This window comes from Crocodylus porosus, unplaced genomic scaffold, assembly GCF_001723895.1.
Source record: "Crocodylus porosus isolate Cpor-Errol unplaced genomic scaffold, CroPor_comp1, whole genome shotgun sequence".
NCBI classification, from domain to species: domain Eukaryota; kingdom Metazoa; phylum Chordata; order Crocodylia; family Crocodylidae; genus Crocodylus; species Crocodylus porosus.
The window spans coordinates 11,001,132-11,010,823 of record NW_017728914.1 but is presented as its reverse complement, the minus strand read 5'-3'; the positions used below and the strand labels follow the sequence as shown (position 1 = coordinate 11,010,823).

The window sequence follows — 9,692 nt, the reverse complement described above, 5'->3', positions numbered from 1 at the left end:
AGGGGGTGAAGAACAAAACCCTGAGGTAAGTGGGGAAACGGGACCTGGAGAAAGCAGGAGGAGAGGAAAACAGGGGAGGCCTCATTCTTTCTGAGAAGGTAGGGCAACTGGCTAGTTACCTAAGGTGTCTACGCAAACATATGGAGCCTGGGAAACATGCAGGAAGAATTGGAAGTCCTCGCACAGTCAAGGAACTATGACGTGATCGGAATAACAGAGACTTGGTGGGAGCTCGCATGGCCGGAGCACTGTCATGGATGGGTATAAACTGTTCATGAAGAACAGGCAGGGGAGAAGAGGAGGAGGAATTGTGCTGTATGTAAAAGAGCCATAAGATTGCTCAGAGCTCCAGTGTGAAACTGAAACCTATGCCTGTTGAAAGTCTCTGGGTTAAAGTCAGAGGAGAGAGCAACAAGGGTGATGTTGTGGTGGGGGTCTACTATAGCCCACCAAACCAGGAAGATGAAGTAGATGAGGCTTTCCTTAGGCAACTAGCAGAAGTTTCCAGATCATGGGCGCAGGTTCTCATGGGGGACTTCACTCACCCTGACATCTGCTGGGAGGGCAATACAGCAGTGCACAGAAAGTCCTGGAAGTTTTTGCAGAGTATCAGAGACAATGTCCTGGTGCAAGTGTTGGAGAGAACAACTAAAGTCTGTGCTCTTCTTGACCTGCTTCTCACAGACACAGAAGAATTGGTGGGGGATGTAGAAGTGTGGATGGCAAGTTGGGCAGCAGTGATCACAAGATGATTGAATTCAGGATCCTGATCCTGGCAAAAGGAAGAAAGGAGAGCACTGCAGAAAAGCAGATTTTGACTCTCTCAGAACTAATGGGTAGGATCCCCTGGGGAGCCAGTCTGAGGAGGAAAGGAGTCCAGGAGAACTGATTGTATTTTAAAGAAACCTTAGTGAGGGCATAGGAACAAACCATCCCAATGTGCAAGAAGACTAGCAAATGTGGCAAGCAACCAGCTTGCCTTAGCAAAAAGGCTTAAACACAAAAAGGAAGTTTACAAGAAGTGAACGCTTGCACAAACCACCAGGGAGAAGTATAAGTATATTGCTCAGGCTTGTAGGGATGAAGTCAGGAAGGTCAAAGCAGAGTTGGAATTGCAGCTAGTAAGGGACTTGAAGGGTAACAACAAGGTTTTCTACAAGTCTATTGGCAACAATAGGAAGGTCAGGAAAAGTGTAGGTCCCGTACTGAATAGGGGAGGCAACCCCTATTCAGATGATGTGGAAAAGGCTGAAGGGCTCAATGCCTTTTTCACCTTGCTGTTCACAGGCAAGGTCAGCTCCCAGACTACTGCACTGGGCAGCACAGTCTGGGGAGAAGGTAAGCAGCCTTCAGTAGTCAAAAGACAAGTTAGGAACTATTTAGAGAAGCTGGACATGTTAAGTCCATGAGGTTGGGCAGGGGGCTGGACTCGATGCTCTCCCGAGGTCCCTTCCAGCCCTGATGTCTATGAAATCTATGAAATGCATCCAAGGGTGCCTGAGGGAGTTGGATGATGTGACTGCAGAGCTGCTGGCCATTGTTTTTGAAAACTCATGGCAATTGGAGGAGGTCTCAGATGATTGGAAAAGGCCAGACAGGGGCAATGCGTAGGGGGTGAGCACGGTGCATATGCACCACCTGGGCATGGCAGTGGACCTCCCTACACAAAGGTGCTGCTGACACTATTGGCGGTGCCTGTGGGCAGTTGCTCACTACCCTGCCACCAGCACCACGAGCAGCGTCTGTGGGTGGTCCACGATCCCCGCTGGCCGCCGTTGACGTGGCGTCTTAATGGTGGCATACCTCCTTTCCTGGTCGTTGAGCTTTCTGCTGATGTAGGTCACTGGTCTTTCTGGCCCCTCCACTTTCTGGGGTAAGACTGCTCTCAGTGCTCGGCCTGATGCGTCGACCTGCAGGATAAAGGATACCAAGAAATCTGGCATGTGTAGCACTACCTCCTTGCAAAGTGCCCTCTTAACCCCCTCAAAGGCCCTTCTTTGTTCCTCTTTCAGCTTGATGACTCCATTTCCCTTCCCCTTGATCGCATTGGTGAGAAGGTCTGTGAGCTCTGTAAAGTGGGGAATGAACCACCTATAGTAGCTAGCTAGGCTGAGGAATGCCCTCATCTGCTTCTTCGTTTGAGGGAACTCATGCCCCTGTATAGAAGCTACTTTATCGGCCAAGGGTCTGATTTGGCCTTGCCCTACTAGGAATCCAAGGTATTTCATCTTGGCTTGCCCTAGAGTGCACTTTTTAAGGTGGGCCGTCAGGCCTGCCTGCCTCAACTCTTGTAGTACCATCCTGACCGCCTCTAGGTGCTACTCCCATGTTTTGGTGTACACCACAATGTCATCGATATATACCGGTGCGTATTGGTGATAGGGCGCCAGTACCCAATCCATCAACCTCTGAAAGGTTGCTGCCACCCCACTGAGGCCAAAGGGCATCCTACAAAACTCGTACAGGCCCCACGGAGTCCCAAAGGCCATCTTGGCTTGATCTTCTAGTTGTAAGGGTATTTGCCAATATCCCTTGGCCAGATCAAATGTGGATATAAACAACGCTTGTCCTGTCCTTTCCAGCAACTCCCCCATCTGGGGCATAGGGAAGGCATTGAACTGTGTGACAGTGTTGAGTTTGCAGAAGTCGATACACAACCGCAACGTGCCATCAGCCTTTGACACCATAACTACGGGGCTACGCCAGGGGCTCCGGGACTCCCTGAGGACTCCTTGTTCCAGCATTTTCTTTATCTCTTCTCTAACCATGGGATATCCGTGGTATGGTATTTGCCTCCACTTTTCCCTCACTATGGCCCCTTCTGGTGTCACGATCTTGTGGACGGCGCCCTGGGCCTTCCCAGGGAACTCACTGAGCACATCAGCAAAGTCACGCACTATCCTTATCATCTGTCGCCTCTGTTCAGCTGTCAGATTTTGGCCCATAAAGACTCCCTCCCCTGCCGGTGCATCTAGGGGCCTTCTTAGTTCCTCGCTCTAGGGGATCAGCATAGCTAAGGTTCATGCCACTGCTTAAGCAGGTTAATATGATAGTTGTGTTTCTCCCATTTATGTCCAAGCCACAGTACCTCATAGGCCACAGGTCCAACCCTATAGACAATCTGGAAAGGCCCCTGCCAGCAGGTTAGGGACTTGCTCATGGAGCTGAGCAATAGCACTAGTACCGTCTGCCCTACCTGAAACTCATGTTCCCCCGTGTTCTTATCATAGTGTCATTTTTGCTGTATCTGGGCTTCCCTCAGGTTATCTCCAGCCACCCGGTTCGCCCTTTGCAGCCGCCCTCTTAGTGCCTGTGTGTTCTGGGATGGGGGGGTTTCCTCCTCCCTCTGTGCTCTCCCATCCTTCCCGTACCATGTCCAATAGGCCCCTTGGGGTACGCCCTAAAACCAGCTCAAATGGGGCAAAGCCCAGCAACATTTGAGGTGCTTCCCTGATAGCAGACAGCAGGGGAGGAATCAGCAGGTCCCACCACTGGAGGCTCTGCTCGGACCGGTAATGGAGAACCGCTTCTCTCTGCTGCAGCTCTCTGGCAACCCTTGGCTCTCAGAGTCTGGATTCCTTTCTCCATCAGCCAGGCTTCCCCAGCTGATGCTAGGGCTTCCTTCCCTGTGCTTGGGGCCTCTGCCACCTGCATCTCCCGGCTGGCATGTCGTGCCTCTCCCTCCGCCCTGCTGACTCCTCTTCCAGCTGCTCTTTGAGCAGCCTGCGCTCCTCCGAGGTCTCACCCCCAGAGTTCGCCGATTCACAGGCTCTGGCAGCTCTGGAACTGCTGAGCCTGCACCGGCGTTTCCCCGCAGCTGCCGCTTGTCTCCACCCCGTGGTAAGTATCGGCGCTTGTCAGGAGGGATCTGGGGCCATGTTGGGGGCGCTTTTACCTCCCCTCTCACACTCAGTGACAACTGTGGTGTTGGTATGTATAATCACATAAATCATAATTTAGGATTGAAAAGTTCTGATTATTGTGGGGGTGAAAGAACTGAACAGTTCTGCATGTGACTTGTGTTCCTGAATGAGCTAAAAGGGCATGATGACCCTACACAGTTTACTCACTGGCTGTTTGAAGTCTTTGACATACCTGTATATATGTGCCTTGGATCAAACTCTGCCTTCAGACTGACTTAGTGGGGTTGCATATATTAGTCATTTAGTTCAGATTACAGCCACCCTAAAAACTTAGAGTGCAGTGCATATCTGAGTGAACAATAGAAGCATGACAAAGAAAAGGCAGTCTCTCAGAGATTATGTATAATCCCTGTAAAAGAATCCCAGGAAAACTCTCAGTGGGAGCGTCACCTGACTAAATTCTGCAAGTTCAGGCTTATTGTTTATTGCTTGTGATCCAGCAACGGAGCACAAGACACTGCTTATTTGTAGTCCCCTACTTTTTTTAAGGACAGGCCTAAGCATTAGCTACAACTCACTACAGGGCGTGATCATGCAAAGGGCCAAACCTTTAACTTCCATTAAAGACCATGAAAATGAAGGTTGGGCAGCCTCTCACACAGATGTTCTTACACTACCTGGTACAATAGGGCCTCATGCGACTGTATGCTGGGTAACCTTATGCACACAGTTCAGCTGTATTTCAGTGCTGATTAGCACCTCATTTTATTCCAATTCATGGCCCAGTCAAAGCAGACAGCCAGCTTGTACAATGTAGTACTCCAGGACAATTGGTAAACAAACTGATGGAGCAGCAAATTTACCTTTGCTTATGAACTCTGCTGTGACTTGAATTCCACAATCCATAGCTACAGAACTAAACTAGTAACCTGCTATTCTATCTATTGATATGGCACCAGCAGCGTGGTGGATGTTTTCCAGATACATGGCAACAAGGCCTTTGTCCTAACCTACCTTCACGCTAAATAAAACAATCTAGCAGGTGTAAATAAGAGGGAGGATCTTTAAGTGCTGCGGCATGCAACACACATGTTTTGCAATAGCTTGGATGGCTCCCAGGTGTGTTCTTAACTTCCGAAGAAGCTAATCATTTGTGTTTTGCTGACTACAGTATACACTTACAGTATTTTTGCCTTTAATTTTTCCATCTCTCTGACTGCGTGTTTGGGTTAATGGTGCTCTCAGAGCCACCAGTAGAGTTGTTTGAAGTGCTCTAGAAATATTGCTGTTGTATCTTCTGGGACATAGTTTACTATATATGTATGATTATCTAATTGGAGAATGATTAGGTTGGTCCTCTAGACTGTCCATATTGGCTTATAAGTATATTCAAGACAGTTTGTAAATTTGATATGAAATTAGAAAACAGACTTAATTATCATTGTTGCCTTATCAGGATACAGGAAGGAGGTGCTTACTCCCTTTTGGGACAGATTCTGCCCTTGAATGCTTTCATGTTGCTCCTTTTGAACTTAGTGAGTACTACCTCTGTGTCTCAGAGACCACTGCTTGGTTATCTCAAGCTAAATCTCATCTAGTCATGGGAAGATCATTCAGGTTCTTCTTGCTTCACTGGAAAAAGTTACAAGGGAAATGCAGATACTGCAGCAAGTGAAGCTGTTGATAGAGAAAGAGGAATTTCTCTGAGTCAGCACTGCTAATTCATAGACATTGCGGCGTGATAGTATAAAACAGTGGGAGGTGTTACCTTTCAAGTATGAAACATTATTATTAAAGCCACTGATGCATTCTATTTTTCAGAAGTAAGGGCATAAACCCAACTATTCTAATCATTTGCAGTGTGGGTTGGGTATATTCTAACTTCTCCAAATTCACTCTGCAGCATTTTGGATTTTCCTAAGCTGCTATATAGTGCTGTGCATTATTAAGCAACTACCTTTAGTAATAATCGTACCTGGAGAGAAGGAAAAGGGTTTGTCACCCAGATGATGGTAACTGGAGGCTTTACAGCAATAGGGTCAAGTCAGGAGCAAACTTAATGGTCAAAGAGTATTCTCAGCAGTGGCAGCAAAAGTGCTCACTTTCAGAACTCTGCAGCTATTTGCTTCTGTATTAGAAAAGCAGAAATATGGCCATGTTCCTTTCTGGACAATTAGTGCTGCCAGCACTGTGTAAAGCCACACTGATTGAAACGTTACATCTCTCTTCCTGAAATCATCTGTATAAGGACCTTTCGGTTCATGTATAGTTTACAAAACACCTGGAATTCTTGAACTGAAAGATGTTACAGGTAACGTTTTCAATCCTAGTCAAGAGTTATACACACAAATCTACCTTTAAATACATACTGATCTTTCTGAAGCACCATCCACCCACACTCTGCCAACTGCAGAGTTATGCCTATTCCATCCTCTCATGGTTGAGGCAGATGCACTTACCAGCCCACAGATTCTTTGCACATTACACTTGTATCTGCTTCATCCTCTTGTACTTCCTCTGAGACATGGGAAGTATATAAACCCACCCTCTTATTGCTTCTAGAAAATAAGTGTTTATGTTCATGAACCTCATTTGTCTTAATAAAAATCAAGTCTCTTTGTTCAGTTCTAAGGACCCTCCTGAGATCAAAGGTAGCATTATAACAGAGCAGCTAATAAAATGTAGTATCATGTCACCTTTCAGGAAAGGGGGGGGGGGGATAGAGTGAAGGTCACAAAATGGCATCTGGATTATTGACTCAAATAATGAAAATTCCTTAAGGGAAGTATGAATCAGAAGGTAGGTATCTCCCAAGAGAAACTAATTTCCTTTAAATAAACATACAAATTACAATCAAGAAAGTGCCCAGTAGAATACCTCATCAGGAACTATTTCAGGTAGGCTGTGGGTCAAAGCACACTAGACAAAACTTACTGCTCTGAGTGCCCCCCTACTGTCTAATAGGGTTGGGGGGGGATGTACTTTATTGAGCTCCAACACATGATTCTGCCTTGGGACTTCTAGGCCTTGCCATAACAAAAGTAACCCTACAATTATGATATCACTAATGACCAAACGCTCTTGTCCTATCACCAAGAAGGGGGCGAATAGAAACATCCTAAAATAGGTTGGGTCATCTCAGACTGAGCACAGATGATAGATACTCCTCCATCTTTATCAGGCTTGATCCATCCTTTTCATGTTTATCTTACATTTATACATGGATTACCGACAAAATACAGTTTGGCTGCCACTGGTCCGTGGACTACTGGCACTACAACCTTATTGACAAGCATGCCATAAATTAGCCCCACATCCCCCCCCCAAGATCAACTCCATTCCCTTTCCCCTGCCCAATCTGCTGCTCTGCTTTCTGCTCCCTGCCTTATCTTCTACTGTGTCACTGTCCCCTGCCTGATCTGTGGCATGCCACATAAACAGGCTGCCTGTGCCATTTGTGGCATGTGCACCACAGACTGGCCACCGCTGCCATTGACTGTAACCAGCGCCACAACTTCTTTATATGAAAAGTCAGGAGCACCATCTCCCAGGTTTCTCACTGTTCAGCACTTATATGGTCAGATTATTTTAAACCAATTTAAGACAAATATGAGGTAGGTAGGCCTCTGAAAGAACCTGCTTGTTTTTTGTATATTCCATCCACTCCTGTGGACATTTGCCCACAGATGGTAAAGCAGGCCTTAAAGACTGTTTAGTGGTGTAGTAGATAGAGTATTATACTGGGACTTGGGAAATTTGGGATTTTTACCAACTTTACTTCTGGTCTGCTTTGTGACTGGGCAAAATCACTTCACCTTGGTATACCTTATCTTCCCCCCTCTGTACAAACTGGTGATGATCATACTGATCTTTGTAAGTTCTTTGAAATCTTCTGGTCAAAAGGGCTACATAGTAAATAGGTATCATCATTATTATATACCTAGTCATGGGGAAAGGGCTGCTTTTGTCTGTGATCAGTTAAGAGTTTGGCAAAAGAGTGGTAGCCCCTGCTATCAGATTCACACCACCACTATGAGTCAGGCATTTGCAACCACACAGCGTAATTGGTCCAATTCATATCTAGGAACAAAGCTTCACATCCTGAAAAACTGTAGCTGGTACAACATGCAGCAAGCCTAATTACTTAGCAACATAGGTTTCCATGAACACGTTATCCAGTGTTCTGTTCTTTCCACCGAGTCCTTGTAGAATAGAGAGCTCATTTCAAGATCTGTGACTTGACATGCAAAATCCTCCATAAGATTGTTCCCTAGCTAAGTAAAAATATCTCATTTGTTCCTCCAGTTCCATGATTTCCTATAACTGCTACCCTCCACCAGAACTGACAAACTATAAATTAACCAATAGTAAGAGACTTTGTGTGCATAGATCAAGACTCTGCAATTCACTTCTGCAACCCTGTTACAAGCAAAGCAACCGGAGAACAGCAGAATATAACAGGATTTTTTTTGCTTCTGATTAAGATACTAGATGTGCAATGTGAATTTGTTAAAATCTATTTTGTTTTTTGCTCTGTTTGTTCTGCATGAAGCATATGTTGTTGAGAGAGGTAGACAGCTGTTAGGCAGAAGGCAGGGCAAGGTGGTATCTTACAGGTGAGTGTGTCCATGTGTTTTATGCTAACTTTGACAATGCTTTAGTACCTTCTAGCATCAGTAAAGGTATCTGATTCATTTGGTGGCGATATGCCAAGAAAACTTGTGTTATTCAAGTTAACAGAACTAGATATGTGTCTAGTTTCATCAGGCCTTGTGAACACTGGTCTACAGTTATGCATATCTAAATCCATAGGCCCAAACTTTATACTGATGAAGATCTTTTGTTCCTTCATTTCAGATAAATCACTAAAAATTTTCTTCAATGCTCATTGACAGGTTTGTGCATTTTATGTTTAAATCACTCCATAGGTATACTCACTCTTATGTAGGCTTTTACTCTGTATTTTAATGATTGATTTTTATTTTCTTTGAGGTTATCAGCCATTTTTACAACATGTAAAAATTAAAAGGTGTGTTAAAGAAGTGTGCAGTGTTCTTGAAAGTATTTAGAGGGTGGCCTGAAAGATGATAAGGAAAGATGCTTCCTATTGGCAGTTTTTTTTTCTCATTAACTTCTGGGTATACACAATGAGCCAGCAAGAATTAAAACAGAAGTCAAATAATTGACACTTGTGGTGGTTCATGAGAGTTTTATATGGGTGTCTTGTTTGGGGGGGTTCTTTGTTTTTGTGTTTGTTTTTGGCCTGGCCTTAAGCTAAAAGCATCTGGCAGTTTGGGCTGTAGTAGATCTGGTTCTATATCATAGATCATTTAATTGAAATGGGGATGAATTAGCAGTAAATCCTGTTGTCAGATGGGGCACAGAGGCTTAGTAGCAGGAAATGATGTAGCATGTAGCCAATGTTTGCTAATGATTTTTGGCTGGGCTTGGGCTCTCTGTGATGCCTTGTGTTGAAATAGAGTCCTTTAACCAAAAAACTCTATTTGTGAGTGTAAAAAGCCCCAGTGTTACTAGATCTGTCTCTTGTTTAGTTTTAATGTTCTCCTGTGGGTACAAAAAGCTGTAATTACAACATTGTCCAGTCTTCTAAGCTGCACTAGCAAATTGCCCATCATGAATGATGGGGGAGGAGAGGGTGGGTGGCCCCGTGTGCCTCCCCCACCCCCTGCCGCTCCACTCCGTTCTGCCACCGGCTCCCAAGAATGGGGGGGAGGGATGGAAGTTTGCATGTGGCGGCAGCACCTACCACCTGGCAACATGCAATTTGCCCCACTCCCTGCCTCCTCCCCCCTCTCTGCTGGCTGTTGT

The 9,692-nt window shown here is 45.4% G+C and overlaps 1 long non-coding RNA gene across 1 annotated transcript in view; it reads right to left on the bottom strand.

Moving 5' to 3' along the window:
* Positions 1–378: 378 nt before the first annotated feature.
* Positions 379–9,692, bottom strand: part of LOC109309962 — a 15,732-nt gene continuing 6,418 nt past the window's right edge. Inside the window, exons 2-3 of the long non-coding RNA XR_002101099.1 lie at positions 537–540; positions 379–482 (exon numbers count right to left, since the gene is read on the bottom strand). This is a non-coding gene — a long non-coding RNA (uncharacterized LOC109309962). The remainder of the gene's footprint in view (positions 483–536; positions 541–9,692) is intronic.